Source organism: Andrena cerasifolii, chromosome 3, assembly GCF_050908995.1.
Source record: "Andrena cerasifolii isolate SP2316 chromosome 3, iyAndCera1_principal, whole genome shotgun sequence".
Taxonomy (NCBI): Eukaryota; Metazoa; Arthropoda; class Insecta; order Hymenoptera; family Andrenidae; genus Andrena; species Andrena cerasifolii.
The window spans coordinates 4,090,203-4,107,219 of record NC_135120.1 but is presented as its reverse complement, the minus strand read 5'-3'; the positions used below and the strand labels follow the sequence as shown (position 1 = coordinate 4,107,219).

At 36.9% G+C, this 17,017-nt stretch overlaps 2 protein-coding genes and 1 long non-coding RNA gene across 4 annotated transcripts in view; 2 read left to right on the top strand and 1 right to left on the bottom strand.

Annotated features, from left to right (window-relative positions):
* Nucleotides 1–2,409, top strand: part of Regnase-1 (zinc finger CCCH-type containing protein regnase 1) — a 213,932-nt gene extending 211,523 nt beyond the window's left edge. Inside the window, exon 9 of the mRNA XM_076808545.1 lies at nt 2,077–2,409. The gene's annotated coding sequence lies outside the window, so the exon portion shown is untranslated. The remainder of the gene's footprint in view (nt 1–2,076) is intronic.
* Nucleotides 1–17,017, bottom strand: part of LOC143367067 (uncharacterized) — a 309,917-nt gene that overhangs the window by 46,090 nt on the left and 246,810 nt on the right. The gene's annotated exons all lie outside the window — the stretch shown is intronic.
* Nucleotides 9,162–17,017, top strand: part of Wdr37 (WD repeat domain 37) — an 86,123-nt gene continuing 78,267 nt past the window's right edge. Inside the window, exon 1 of one of the 2 annotated variants that reach the window (XM_076808594.1) lies at nt 9,162–9,465. The gene's annotated coding sequence lies outside the window, so the exon portion shown is untranslated. Of the gene's footprint in view, nt 9,471–17,017 lie in introns of both variants that reach the window. The other variant, XM_076808593.1, reaches the window with a different exon arrangement.

Sequence of the window (17,017 nt, the reverse complement as noted above, 5' to 3'; positions counted from 1 at the left end):
ATCGTAATCAGAGAAGGGCTCGCCAGATACATATCCAGACGCTTATACCCGCGTCCGCCATCTTCAACACTGGAGTGATGAAGACCTGTTGCGTTAACATGCACCGCATGGGTGGGATCAATCACTCCTTTCTCCTGATTGTGGGCTCACATTGTGCGGCCCTGCCCTCCACCATATCAGTGGTGGTGAACACATCCACACTGGATGCCTCCCTTCCCTCTTCTCCCTCTCACTGGTGTCGGATACGCTGACACTGCGTGCCTCGTTCTTCTCGTTCCTGTCGGCCTTATCGGTACCTGTGACCATCTTCAATAATTTGCCGTCCTGAGTTATTTTTCATTTTACTTATCTTGATATAAATCTCACGAAAAATGTGTGAAACAGAGGGTCCACCTTGGCAGTGCCGCTTTCCGGGGTAAGTCTGAAACACAGGGCTCGAAGGGACGTGGGTCTAATCTGGGATGGCGGCCGATACCACAGCGGGAATCATTAGACACTGCAGTTTTACGTCCCCAGGCCTGACGAGGTTGCCTACACTACATCTGATAGGGCGGGGGTAAGACCCTACCCTAACGGTTACAGTCTCACCATGACAAGTGTTCGACTACCAAGGGGTAATTGCTGGTAGCCCAAATGTCGCTAAATTATTTGGGTTTTCATTCATTAAAGTTCATAATTATTTAGAAAATACCATAAAATATTACTGATATCTATTAGAGGCAGTATTTCTTGATTAATTATGCAGAATAATATTTCAACAGAATTTCTGGAATCAATTTTTCCACTGTCTTTCAGATTTGAATCTATTTCGTGTTACGCGCCAATGTTCATGACTGTATCTCCACACCCATTATAAATTAGACACATGTTTATATGAACTTTCTTACTCGAAATAGTCCATATTACCACCTCGTAAAATCTTTACTATTCCTCCTGAAATACATTGTATAGTAAAATGTTATAACATAGCATTTACAGAATAATGAAGAAATTCGTGCATGAGATGTCAAGCATTACTTATAAAAAATTAACCCTTTGACTACGAAAGGCGTATATATACGCCCTCACAAGTCTATCAATATATACGAAAGAAAAACTGAATATTTTTAATTTATTTGCAATTATTTATTTTTTTAACTCCTAAGAATGGCATCAAATCTCCGGGTACCGTTTTGGTCAGTAGTCAGTGGACAACCAGTCGCAACGAGTGATATGCGAATATCGCACCGTCTGTATTGATGGTTCTCTCCGAAAGTGCGCCGTAGTCAAAAGGTTAAAGGGAATTAGGATTCTCGAAATAATTTTTGTAACATAAAGTTCGCTATAACAGAAATGAATCGAAATTGGACATATACTTGTGTGAACTTACATCATTGTTATTACGTCTATAATGTTTTGTAAGTTTTATGTCTTTGTACACGCTAAAAATGTGCCGGTTGATAAGTTTAGCAAATATTTCAACTTTAACAATTCTACTGTTCATACATAACGTCTTTTTTTACATAAGTTTCAAACAACGAAGGTCGGGATCAGATATATTGGCCGGTGAGTCGCGTGAGGGGTATTCTCCCACCATACCGCTTGCCTGCCTCGGTGCTCATTTTTCTGACTCGCTCTCGCCTTCGGAGAACAAGAGTGAGTCAAAAGTGGTGGGGATAGCATCAAACTCCTAATGTGAAGGCCAAACCGAGCTCTTAGGGTATAAATATATACATCAGAATATGTGTGGGTTAGGTCCGGAGAAATTCAGGAGTTTTATTGGTCAGAACATTGATTCTTTCTCAATAGCTTTATCTCGTATTGGTCTACGTATAGGTTCGTAACGCACACAACTATTGTGCTAAGAATAAATAACAACCACACGGCTACGTTAAGGCAAAGTCGAGCAGCGTTTCCGTTACTCCACCACTTCCTTCCGGGGTCTCGCAACTCAAACTGACCAATCCACTATCGTCAGATGGTGGTGGCTGATTTCTCCTCGATCGCTGTTCGCGAAAACAAACTGACCGGCCAATATATCTGATCCCGACCTTAGTACAGTTATAAGTAAAAACAATAATTTGTTTAAACTTTCAGGCATTCCAGGAAGGTTAAGATTGTATTTTAAACAGTTTAAAAGACAACAAAGATAAATTCTAAAAGTTGGAAAACAAAATGTTTCTATTTTAAAGAATCAGTCACCCAGTTTCCAGCTTATAATGGGGAATAAAGTATGCAGAAGAAATTTACCTCTCTATGAAAGCAAGCAATGATTTGAAATAAAAATTTATTCTTCGTAAAAGACAAATATAGATTGTAATTTGCAATAATAAGTCCAATTACTTTTTCCCATACACATATGTTATTCACTGTTTATAGCTTAATAGAAGGATAAGATGTATTTATTTTTAATAAAAATGCGTGTTTTTCTTACGATGTTCATGTTTTTTTAATCTTTTCCCTCCGTTCATCGAATTCTATGTTTTATATTTCAGCTACTGAATACTCTCGATGTATGCTTATTAACTACGTCTTTACCACGTGCAAGTACATATTGTGACACAAAATTGCCATGCACGTATCAAAGATATATAAGGTATGGCTACCAAAGAAGGAGAAATGTTACATATGGTGCCCTTCCTAATGCGCATGTTAACAATATTCATATCATTTTGTAGTTCATGTGTTTCTTGAAATTCGCTTCTAATTTGGTTGTGATCGGTTTAGTTCCACGTAAACTGTGCGCTTTGGAAGAAATAATTTGTGTGACAATTTGGCGGAAATATGTATGGCCGGAATTTTTAACAACGAATTGTAATTAAACTTTTTATGTAACCCATCGCATTCTTTTAATTCGTTTCGAAAAACATGCGATCACACACTGACGAGTATCATACAAAGTAACAGATTAGCGTGATGTTCATCCGTGTGTGTACAAACACGAAACGCCATAGCTTCAAACGTTCGCGAATCAGTGTGAGATTAAGAATTAGGTTTACTGCAGAGATTGGCAAAAAATTATTTTAAAAAAGAGATCTCGATTAAAAGACAACAATTTTATTCGAGAGCCGTCGAATAAAAATAATTTGGGTTATATTTATTCGAATCGTCTCAGATCACTTTTTTATTCGGTGGAATTCATTCGACGGTAACGCATGATTCTTTTATTCGACGGGAATTCAGTTTAAGCTTCGAATGATTTTCTCAGTTTCATTCGTATTTTCGTTCGAAACTTATTCGCAGTTCGAATAACTTTGGGCGAGCCTCGACAGCCTTAGACGGAAGCCGCCGGCTTCCCTAGCCGAGTGACATTGTATCGTTCACCCGTGTAACGTCCCACGAGGACTCAAACCCAATAATACCGACCGTCGATAAAGTAGAAACTGTACTACATTACCATACAAAACTGTTCTACAATACCGCGCAGATTCATTGAACATACCTTTATACATAAATTATAAACCAAGCGAATATTGGAGAAACAAATGTTATAGAGACGTCAGAAATAATTAAATATAAATACTGATGAAAGCGCGAAACAAAATAACATTTATTAAGCGAGCAAAACGTGAAATATCGGAAAATGATTCACTGCGCATACGACAGCCCACCAATTTTCCACTATACAAGGAGACGCACGCAGCATGGCGGGTATTCGAAAACCTTGCCAACGGTAAGGCGCTTTGCCCCGGAAACGGTAGCGGCCGTTCTAGCAGCAGATACAAGCTAAGAGTAACGAGCTTCGCCCCGGAAACGGTAGCGGCCGTACACTGCAACCATACATGTGTCATTAGAATCACATATAATCACATAATATTAATTAACATAAAAAAACACAGAAAACCCAAAAACATACATACATATATATATATATATATATATATATATATATATTGTGTTTTTTTATGTTAATATATATATATATATATATATATATATATATATATATATATATATATATATATATATATATATATATATATATATATATATAATCGTAGTCGTAGGTAATATTATTGTTGTTCTTGTTACTAGAGTTAAGTGTTATTAAATAAATCGTCGTTGTTAAGTTATAAGTTTGAATTCCAATTCTTTACTCTATTACCAACGAGTGCACACCTTCCCCACACTCTAGGGGACACCGCTCTCCTCTCGAGGCCTGCGGCGGTCAGTTGTCTCCCGACAACGGCACGTTACACCCGTATAAACTGCAGCGCAGAGTTGCTCGGCGATGTGTCATCGATTATACAGAAACGGAATTTCTTTATTTTTCGTCGTATCAATATGAAAGTGACACCAGTGGATTTCAGTTCCGAGTTTCCCATCATTCAATTGAAAAATAAATGGATTGGTCAGCTACGTAGTTACAATTAATGAATTGTACATGATTTTAATGACGCCTAATTTAATCGTACTTAAAAACTGAATTACTAATTGTAATTAAAAGAATACTTTTGGACGTACAACATGAAGCCGCGCACGCATATGGTTGCAGGCATCATTGATAGCATCAGAAAGAATATGTATGTGCATACATTCCTCCGCTTGTTGAAAAGCCTTTGGGCTCGGATTATCGGGAAAGACCTACCCACCCCACTGTTTTGCTTTCTCGCTGCGAGCAAGGACTTTAGGGCCCCAGTAAACTGCCCCTTGTCAGCCCAGAGCAATAAAACCGACGGGCCACATAAAATGTTCATGTTTTTGATAAGTGTTGATGAAAGTATTACCGATGGATTTTTAGTGTTTCCCGATAAAATGATACCAAACCTGACATAATTTAAACTATAATTAACGGTATTAGGCATACAATTAATTTGCAGGATTGAAAGCCCGTTTCATTAAAAGTACTCCGATTTGAATTTTTTAGTCAATTTAATCAGCAAAATGCAAGGAATATATTGGTGTCACTTTCGTATTGATACGACGAAAAATAAAGAAATTCCGTTTCTGTATAATTGATGACACATCGCCGAACAATTCCGCGCTGCAGATTAAACGGGTGAAGATGCAATGTCGTTCGGCTCGAGAAGCCGGCGGCTTCGATCAAAGGCGCTCAAGGCTCGTCCAAAATTATTCGAACTTCGAATGACTTTCGAATAAAAGTACGAATGAAACTGAGAAAACCATTCGAAGCTTAAAATGAATTCCCATCGAACAAAAAAAATCATGCGTGGCTGTCCAATGAATTCTCGTCGAATAAAAAAGTATTTTAGGCGCTTTGAATAAAAATAAGCCAAAGTTATTTTTATTTGATGAGTCTCGAATACAATTTTTGTCTATGAGAGTTTAGCGGTTGAGCGCGCTGAGAGCAAGTGAGGTTATGATCGACGGTGAGAAGGTACACTAAACACAGCACGTGATCGTTGATCAGCGTCTCTATCGTGTGTCCGCGAGGTGCTGCGGTGAGAGCGAGTGTGTTAGCTTTGGGAACTAATGCATTCCCAAACAGTCTTTTATTCGAAATCAATTTTTTATTTAAAATATTTTTTTGCCCATATCTGCTTACAGGTTATGAGATTGACTGTATTACTACTCACCTACTGTTGATGTAAATTATTTGATGCATATATATATATATATATATATATATATATATATATATATATATATATATATATATTCTCGAGTGGGCATGTTGTTCGTGCTTAAGACAGCGCTGTTCGGCCAGCTACCGAACTACGAGAGAGGCATCCTACCACCCATCGAGTTGCCTTTCTAGACAGGACAAGCAAGCGTGTCTAGGCCTGGGCGGGTGCGGAGAGAGAAAAATGAGACCAAAGAGATACAAGTGCAAGAATTTTTATAAGACTGATTTCAAAGTATTATTTCATTGTAAACTTCATATCTAAATATATTACCGAATATTAATCCAGAACAAACACAGCCTATTTTATTGCAACACCTACTTTTCCTGCGAAAACAACGTAAAACTTGATACGAAATAACAGTATGCTTTCCGATTTCCGTACTGAAAACGGTAAAACCAAACTTTGGCACAAATATTAAAGATTCAGTAAGTTTTTTTAGTAAAATCGCAGCGTTCACGTGCAACTGGCGATCACAACGGAATCACTCAAATGATGTTTCTTTACGACGGACACACTTATTAAATATATTTTGTAGGGATGTGGGTTTTGAATATCACACTCTATACTTGCACCACGTGCACAGACAGCAACCCTACTCTGCTGTAGATATACGCCGTCGCGGGTTAATAATACACTCAACTGCACGGACCAATATATATTTTATGTACTTGTACAAGAGCCCGCACGTGGCGTGGCGTGCCTCAATTGTCCTTCCCCTCAACACCTCTATGTCGAGGTCTCGCCAGTGCCAGAGTTCGTAGTCCAGTGACCACCGCTTTCCTGTTCCCCGGCGAGAGAGCCCGAGCTCATTCGTCACTTGTCGTGAGTGGTCGGCGTTCGACGGACATCCACACGAGAGAGAGAGAGAGAGAGAGAGAGAGAGAGAGAGAGAGAGCGAACACATTCCCTACAATTTCTCATAAAATACTGCCATCTATTGAACAGCGAGCCATAGCATTTTGTTTAGAAATACTGAACTAATTTAAAATAATTTTTTGTATAACTAATATATTGTTTCACTTTTTACATTAAATGAAAAATATGCGTACTGAGCAGAAATCGGGACGTGATTGGATACAGGGACATTGACCTTGGCATATAGGTTATACTTTCTGTCACTTTGAGGAGCGGATTTTCTATCCTTGAAGTGGCAGAAAAAATAACCTATAGGCTACATAACAATAAATGTTTATTAGATATTTCATTTTTTTACGCTACATTTGTCAACTTTTTATAACTTAACATCCTTCCAAAATATTATTGTTACGCCGCAAAACTTTATGAAATCGGGTATAAGATCAATGTCTGCATTTCTAATCATGTAAGAGTTCCGCTATCGTAAAAATACATTTTTATTATTTATTTGTACATCAATCGACAAAAAACTTATTAGACGTAATATTTAACCTCCCCTTTACACATAAATAAAGTGACCAGACGTCCCGCATTACGCGGGACAGTCCCGCATTGAAAAGTGTCCCGCAAAGTGTCCCGGATTGGAAATGTAACCTTTTACATTTTTGCAGTAGCATAAAGTTACCGTTTCCTCTACTTTTTTTTTGTTGTGAAAAAAAGAAATATTTTTAATTTCGTTTCAATGTATCACTTTATAATCACAAGTATGTATTTTTAAATATATTGTAAATGCTTTAATAAACTACGAAGATCTCCTCACGGATCTGTTAACCCATTTTTTTTGCTTGCTTGCTTGTCCCGCATTGGAACAGAAAATATCTGGTTACTTTACACATAAAACAAACAAGAAGTATTTTGAAAAACATTTTAACCTAATAATAGTCTATTTAATATCTAGTATAAAATGTCTATTTCTGCTCAGCGGAAATGCTCGCATTTCTGCTCACGAGCGTGACCCATTCTCTGCTTACATATCCACGTGCTATAATTATATTTTGGATAACATAAATAAACAAAATTATTTAAAGGTTTCAATGTTAATTATTCACCATTCTGAGCTATATCAGCCAGTTAAAAATATCAAATGAACCAAAATTTTCAGAAATCTGGTGATGACATTGTATAATATTGATAATTTATCAGTAATCTTAATAAAGTAAGTCATCTCAATAGTTTATAAATTGTTTTAATTGTTATTATGGCGTAATTTATTAAAATATTTAAAAATACATGATTTTTAGTCGTATTATATTAATTTTGCGATAAAATCAGTATTATAGTAAACTAAATCTAACAAGAAACAGTTTTATCGTAACATTATGTACAATATGTGTAAAAATCATGCCTTTTCAATTATTCAAATTAATTAATAAATTATAAAAAATTAAAACAATTTATAAATTAAAATAAAAGTCTTTAACCGTTGGTACCGAATACACTCGAAATACATAAGCACACGTAAAGTGACAAATACGCATGCGCGTAATATGCGCATTGACGGTACATGCTTTTTTTCTGCATTTTCTGCACGCAATACGAGTAAGAAGTTGGAAGATTCTAGGGAATTCTACGAATCAGGTAATACCGTCTATGCACGCGCTGTATGAATCGCAACCAACGCAACGGACTCAATTTCGAAGCGAACAACACATCCCCAGAAGGTTTACGGCAGGATCGAAACGGAAGATGAGAAAGGCAGCAAATACGTGGCGCGCATTGTTATTTCTTAAAGGCTTTTACTGCTAAGTTTTTCGAACGTGTTCTTATAATGCTAACTTTGCAGCTATACTCTAATCCAGAAGACGTATGAGAGCTTGTGATTGTATTCAATAGCCTTCAAAACCTTCAATTTAACCAGGGCGCGGATAATAAATAAATTCATTTTTCATTTACCCATCTGCTTACCAAATCTCGCTGGGTAAGCAGCAGTTCGTCCTGTAAAACTCATAAAATATGATCTTCGCTTTCAATAATATGGAATCGCTGTTCAAGAAGAATAGAAAAACTCGGATTGAGAAAATCCAGGAACCAATAAAGCCATCAAATTTCGTTAAGAGTCGGTCCCCGATCCTTAGGACGAAGTAACCGATGTAGTTAGGAAGCGTGCTTCGACCACAGTCCAAACGTCTCGAATTAAATTTATCGTAATCCATCCAACTGTATAGCTAATTGTAAGCAAGTTTGAACATTCCCGCGCAAGCTCACGAGCATGAAACGCATAGAAAACCGTTCCGCTCCGTTACTGCGGTTCATGCGCTGTTGGAAACGGAACGCTATGAATGCGCGCAGCGACTGCGCTGCGGTCTATGCGCATAATGCGTGTATCGGAACACACCCATAGAAACACCGGTTCCCGTAATATCACCAAAGTTAAACATCAAGGGGCGGTGTACTGGGGGGGAAAGATGGGTGACCACCTACCTCCCGGTGCGTCACTGCTGCTGGGACCCGAAGGAGAGAGGAGGGAAAAAGGAAAAAATGACGACTATTGTTCGTTGGGCAATATAAGCGAAATGCTTGAAACGCAATCCTGTGTGTCACTAACAAAAGTACATACATACAAAACATACATGACCGTAAGTCGTAACGATTTACTGTCACGTGTAAACGAACCTTAAATACAACAGCGCCAAACGAAGGACCAATGAGGAGAGGTTTCAAAAAAAGCTGAAGCGTCCTTCTTCATAGTGACCATAGTGACACAAGAAGTTCTCCCTGTCACGCGTCAGACTAATTTTTGTTATGTCACACCTACTCTTAATAGTTAAATATATTTTTATTCAGTAGAACCACATCCATCTCTTTTCTGAGTACACCCCTTAATTCTGTATCAGTGATCAAAGTTACCAGTGATCTCTATAAACTTTAACATTTACACAAAATCAGTTATTTGAACCTCGTACACTTCCCTTCTTAATGTATCGAGACTGTGGTTATGTGGTGAAAGATAATAGATAAACTTCGCTTCTACGCAATAGGAATGGTAAGGCAAGTATAACCAGTTAATCGGATACAAATTTTGAAATATTCTTCTATTACAATGGCTATTGTGAACACGAACTGAACTACAGTTAATTTTATTTTTCGATACTGATTCCTCTTAGGAAATTGAAGATCGCGATGTGTAAATTTACGGATTATAAGATTCGAGTAAATTGTGTTCTTTACATACAGTTACAAAGTTACGATTATTATAACCAGTTTTAAATGTCATCACAGATTGTAGTTTTATTAAGTGTTTATTGTCGTCTCAAAGTACCCTAACAATCAGATGTCACGGATTTAGACGGAACTTTTTTTACTAAGGCTCTCAAGGACTTTTGTTTCTCAGAGAAACAACGAATAAAATTACTAAACGTATTATAATCGGTAAAGATAACTTTTAAGCATAACAGCATTCTGACAGAGTGGATCATAACACTTAATTCGTAATAATGAGGTTGGCAGTTCAAATTATCATTGTATATTTTATTATTTTGTGCTGTGCATTCCATTTCCTATCTTCTTTTGAATAAAAGAAAAATCCGAAAATTATTAATTTCGGAAGCCTTCTCCAATTTCAATTTTTTTTGTTAATGGTATGAGCAGAGGAAGTACTAAAATTATGATTATGTAAATGTAATATCTGTTTAGAAAATTATTATACTACAATTTTCAGTATTCTGTTCAGCTGTACTTCCGAATGGCTCCAGTGGCCAATCGACATATGGTTTGAGGGGAGAAATGAGGAGCGCGTACGAACCCTAAATCAAAAATTGTTGCTTCGGGAATTTATTAGTTTCCAAGATATTAATAAAAAATTTTTAGCATTTCTGTTTACTTATTCCGACACAACGCATTCCACTTTCCAATTTGTTCTGGATATTAGTATTGGTTGGGGCTAGATGAGTGCGGCAGCGCGTTAAGCATGGTAGTGATATGAGTTTGAAGATTTGAACCAAAAACTTGCGGATAAGATCCATCCTATTATTCAGGGTGGATACCTATTATTCTATTGATAGTCAATACACTAGGGGGGTGATTCTGCAGGCCAAAATAAGACGGAAATATAAGATACAATTTTTTTATATCGTGTTTCGTTTTCGAGAAAATTGGCTTTGAATTTCAGGTATATGCGCATGCCATTTAGGCGCCTGAGGGGCGCGGTGGTTAGAAGACCGCGTCCAGCTGTCTGTAGAACAAATTGGGGGTCAGGATGGACCCCGTTAGGGCTACATGTATGCAGTTCAAAAGAATAATTTGTAAAAAAAATGAATAATGAATTTTTATTAATATTTTGGAAACTAATAAATACCTGAAGCTACAATTTTAGATTTAGGGTCCGCACCCCCTCCCTACCTCTCTCCTCAAACCTCGTGTCCTTCGGCCACTGGGGCCATTCATAAGTATATCCTTCTGTTCTGACATACCTCTACATACAGTCGGTATAAAACATATTCGTACACATACTAATTTAAAGTAAAACTTTGTATATCCATGTCAGTGATAAATTTTAACGGAAAGCAATGATTAATAAATATTCTTTGATGTTTGTAGAATTGATTTGGTATAAACAAAATTTTATTCCCTTTAACATTGGCAAAGACATAATACAAAAAAAGATAAACATGCAGTAATGGACGCGCAAAAAGTATTCGTACAGTTGAATAAAGAATTAATAAACTATGGAAATAAACTGAATATTTAAAGTTTTAATAATTTGTGGGATTACCTTTTGATTTTATAATAGCTTCGAGGCTACTTGGTATGGAATTTACTAAGTTGGATGTTATAGCAGGCTGTATTTTACTCTACTCTTCTGGCAAATTGGATTTTAAACTTTCTTTAAATGTAATATTATGATTACGTATTTTTTTGTCGAGATAATCCCCTAGATGCTCTATGGGATTGATATGTGGTAATTATGGCGGCGTTTTCAAATATTTTGGTGTGTTATATAAAACCCTCTGCCTAGTATTATATGCAGAATGTTTTGGATCATTGACATGGGTGTGTATAGAATTGTCATTTTGTCCTATTTTATTTGCACTAGCATGGATGTGCTTGTTCAGGATGTCAATATATACTCTCTGATTCATAATACTATCGATGAAATGTAGAGATTCCACTCCAGCTGCACTCATGCAGCCCCAGCACAAATACAGAACTCTCCGCAGTATTTCATCATAGGTCGCAAATTTTCTTTCTTGAACTCTGTATTCTTTTTTCTCCGTACTGTGAAGTTTGTTTTGGACCCAAATATTTCGAATTCACTAACGCCAACAAATTCTAAATATTTGAGTCCAAAGCACACTTCACAGTATGGAGAAAAAAGAATACAGAGTTCAAGAAAGAAAATTTGCGACCTATGAAGAAATACTGCGGAGAGTTCTGTATTTGGCTGGGACTGTATGAATGAGTGCAGCTGGAGTGGAATCTGTGGAGTGTCTTTTGAACCCAAATATTTCAAATTCACTAACGCTAACAAATCTATAGTATTATATATAGAGACAGATGATTTTTATGTTCACCTAAAACTCAAGACCTATTGAATTGATCTTCCTCAAATTTTAACACGTTATTCCAAGTTACTCTAGGGCGGACATAGGCTATGTAGCATGTCTACAAAAACGCGTTATTAACATGGAACGAAGAGGCGCCTGGTATGTGTTCCGCTGGAGGGAAAATAAATCTCTCAAATTTGAAGAGAATGTTATCTTTTCCGAAATATTATGAAGAAATTAAATTTTTTTCTTCAAAATACTTAATTTTCTTAAAAGATAATTCTAATAAACATGAATCAATCACGCTAATATCTCGGGCGAAGCCGGAACGAGGGACGCTAGTTCGAAATATTTGGATCCAAAACAAACTTCACAGTACGGAGAAAAAAGAATACAGAGTTCAGGAAAGAAAATTTGTGACCTATGATGAAATACTGCTGAGAGTTCTGTATTTGTGCTGGGGCTGTATGAGTGCAGCTAGAGTGGAATCTCTACATTTCATCGATGGTATTATGAATCAGAAAGTTTATATTAACATCCTGAACAAGCACATTCATGCTAGTGCGAATAAAATAGGACTAAATGACAATTCTATACATACCCATGTCAATGATCCAAAACATTCTGCATATAATACTAGGCAGAGGATTTTATATAACACACCAAAATATTTGAAAATGCCGCCATAATCACCACATATCAATCCCATAGAGCATCTAGGGGATTACCTGGACAAAAAAATACGTAATCATAATATTACATTTAAAGAAAGTTTAAAAGCAAATTTGCTAGAAGAGTAGAGTAAAATACAGCCTGCTATAACATCCAACTTAGTAAATTCCATACCAAGTAGCCTCGAAGCTATTATAAAAACAAAAGGCAATCCCACAAATTATTAAAACATTAAATATTTAGTTTATTTCCATAGTTTATTAATTCTTTATTCAACTGTACGAATACTTTTTGCGCGTTTATTTCTGCACGTTTATCTGTTTTTGTATAATATATTTGTCAATGTTAAAGAGAATAAATTTTTTTTTATACAAAATCAATTCTACAAACATCGAAGAATATTTATTAATTATTGTTTTCCGTTAAAATTTATCACTAACATGGATATACAAAGTTTCACTTTAAATTAGTCACTGTATGAATACTTTTTACACCGATTGTATTTACAGGGTGTCCCGCATAAGGGTCGCCATAAAACTTCAAGACTTTCCTTGAACTTCACAAGAAATTGTTTTAGACAAAAGTTTAATTATTTTTAATTGTGCATAAGTTCCACAAACCAGAGTTTCTTTATCTGCATTTTTTATGGTGATACGGATGTTGCCTTCTATTTTTTAAATGTTTTTCATTAGAACGAAGCATGACAAATTTAACAACTATACACAAGTCCTAAGAGAAACACAATTAATGTATAAAAAGTCTACTATAGTTGTGCAACGTTGTAGTACCTTTAAGGAGGTACAGGACTATTGAAATCTCGAAAAATCGATTTTTTTATTAGTATTAATTCTGAAAGTGTGATCCTTTGTGAACATTTACAACAAAATTTCATGAGGAAATTGGAATAATTACGGAAATTATAGCGCTGAACGTAACTGAGTGCACCACCGAGTAACGGTCTCGCAGAGCAGTATTGGCGTAGGGGACTTAACTTTGAAGCCATTTATATCGAAACTATATTTTTAAACACCGTACATCACCGTGTACATCATAACTTTTAAACGAATGAATATTTTCACTTAAAATTTTAACTGGAGGTTTAGAATTCCTTTCTCTATAACAGGGTTGACTAACTGGTGGCTCGCGAGCCACCGGGGGCACCTCCGCCTTGCTGCCACGTTGAACGGCCCCCCTCCATGCCGACCAAACTCTGACGATCACTGTCGATTTATCCTTCTTTCCTTCTCTTTTTGACTGCGATCCTCAGAGTCTGGGAGGTATGGAGGGAGCCTTTCAGCGTGACAGCAAGGCGGGGGTGCCCTCGGTGGCTCGCGAGCCACCAGTTAGTCAACCCTGCTCTATAACATGGAATTTCCGCACCAACAATGGATGTTTGTAAACATTTTTATAAACAATTAAAGACGATTTTCTTCTGTAAAAGTGGGGGGAAAAAATTGATTAGTGTCAGTCAAAATTCATGTTGTAGATTTTGGTGTAGAAGTTACTCACCTCAAAGCATTTTGCTTTCAGATGATTGGTTCACCTAATACTACGTACACCGACTATATCTGCGCACTATGCAGGACCATTTTCAGTGCTTAATAATGTTAACAAATTTGAACATTCCGACAATTTTTTTTTTTTTTTTGGTAATTACTCGGAAACGCGTCCGCAATAAACTGTGAAAATTACAAGTATAATGATTACTTGGTATCTAAGCAATACAACACAACAGAAACCATCAATTTTACGTGTCCAATAGTCCTGTACCCCTTTAAGCATTTGATTACCATAAGTGTTAAAATTACATCTTGTTGTAAACATAGTTCTGCTCTGCGAGGCAAATTTGCATTTGCTGCAGCTATGGTACTATCACAGTGGACTTCTTTATATGCTATGCGGATTCTTTCCTTTAAATCGTCTATTCAAGAATTGGTGTCACATAGACTATAAATTCGAACGTGAAAATTTATATTGTTTTTCAAGTGATCGTCTTGATATACTCTGTTGGCTGTTAATATGTTATTTCTTTTTTTTTTGTAACTTACGTATAGTTGTTGGTTTTGCTATAGTGTTATTTAAAAAACAAAAGGTAACATTCCTGAAATTTTGTGGCGTCACTTATGTGGGGTACCCTGTATACATACATCCATCTATATATACATATGGAGGGTTCAGAAGCCAATCAGTGTAAAATCCTCTTTATTGTTAAAACTTTCAGTTGATAAATCAATTAACCCTTTGACTGCTATGGACGCATATATGTGTCCAGCTAAAGCTATCGATGTGGACTGCGTGCATATATGTGTACACAGAGTGTTTAAGTTTGGAGTGCTCCACAGTCGAAGGGTTTTAACCTTAGAGTGCTCCGTCGTCAAAGGGTTACGTCACTAGTCTCACACATGAGCAATAGATGACAGTATTTATATTGACTATGGAACTATTCAGAGTTCGGAGGGAGTCGGCTCCAATGATGGAGGGGGAAACACCTACAGGAGCAGTGGTTATGTGTGCATGAACTGCGCCTGCGTCAGGCCTGCTCTAGGCATACTTTGAACTTCGAACGAGCTTTTCGGCATAAGTGACAGGAAGCGACCTCCATATTTTCCGGAGTTCGCAGAATTGGGAGTAGAACATTAGTATGCGACATTAGCGGTCGGTGCGCGAACCAGCAGTAATGGCCGACGCAAGTATACAATTTATTGCGGTCTACCAATTTTCACAGTATCAGCGGACTGTATGCAGAAATAAATGTTGTGTAACAAATTATAAAGCTACAATGAACAATGATCTCAATTTAAGTTTTCATAAAAGTGCCAAAAACTGGAGCAACTAAAATTGTTCACATTACATACTTTTACATATTCCAAAATTGTGTCTAAATGTATTGTCAACATTTTTACTGTAAGAAATAACTTTGAAATAAACTTTTATTCTACTGGATCCATATAAACATATAGTAAAAGGTATACTTGCGCCGTTCATATTTGTTATGTTACACTAGCGCCACCGTTCCCGCGGTGGTAGGTTCCTTTGCCAATAGCTGCTTCAGACTGAATACACGTTTTCTTTGAAGCTTCCTCTTCATGATAGCCCAAACGTTGTCAATTGGATTGGCCTCAGGAGACTGTGAAGGCCACGATCATAAATTCGTGATGCCATTCGAAAGTTTCCAGGCGGTGCATAAACGGCCTCCTACAGTAATTTAATCATCAGTTTTTGTTCCAAACTATTTAGTGGAAGTCAATAAGCTGATATATATGCTAGCGTCATCGTATTTAAAGCTGAGGTCGAGGGCGGATGGCCCCAAGCTGTCCTGCTTATGATGATTTTATGGCAGGAACTCAGCCTGTGTGCGGTTCTGATAGAGAGTGCATGAGACTAAACAGCCCTGGCGACGGCTGGTGACCACGTTGGGTCTCCCAGTTATTGGGTGGTGAAGAATTGATTGTTTACAGTGAGATAGAGAATAGGGACTCTGTTCCTGGAGTTCTGGTAAGAGGACTGTGATGAACCACACAGCACTTACCCCAGAACTGTCCTGGAGCGAGCTTCATACAACCTTTTATAAAGTCGTTTCTAACATATATTTGTTTCATGTTTTCGACGTTAAGGGTTCCTGTGAAGGATAATGATCCTAAAACCGGAGCCGTTTATGGCACCGCCTGGAAACTCGAAAATGGTATCACGACCTTACAGTGCCCTAACAGTCTTCTGCTGTCAATCTAATTAAAAACGTTGGGGCTATCATGAAGAGGAAGCTTCAGAGGAAAGCGTGTATTCACTCTGAAACAGGTATGCTGCCAACCCCAGGAAATATGGAGGTTGCTTCCTGTCACTTACGCCGAAAAGCCATCTTTGACATCCATAGAGACTGGATGATCTACTAAGTACTCACGAGGAAGTGTATTTGATATACTTTAAGATAATAGTTGTATTTAAGATGATATGTAGTTTTTTTTAAATTATAAACCTTCTTGCAGATCTAGTGTATACGTTCTTGTTGAACAGACTGTACATACTAATCTTAATTATTTATAAAAAAAATGCGTATTGGCGCGAAATATTTTATTGATTGTCATCATTCATCCCTCAAAATGTCATAAGACAGACGTCTTGAAGACGTCTTTAAGGGGTTATACCTAGTCAGGTGGCCGAAAAATGGCGAATGTGAGTTTTTTTTAAAAAGCGGAAGTATATATTTTTACAGAACTTTTTGCACATAAAGGAGCAACACTTAAAGAAAATTTGATAATTTTTTCGTAGAAAAATATTTACGTTTATAATAAAGTAACAATCGACATCCAAGATACCTTTTTAAAAAATTGGTTTTGCGGTGAGCACTGCCATTCGGAACCAGATTATCTAAAATAAAAAAAA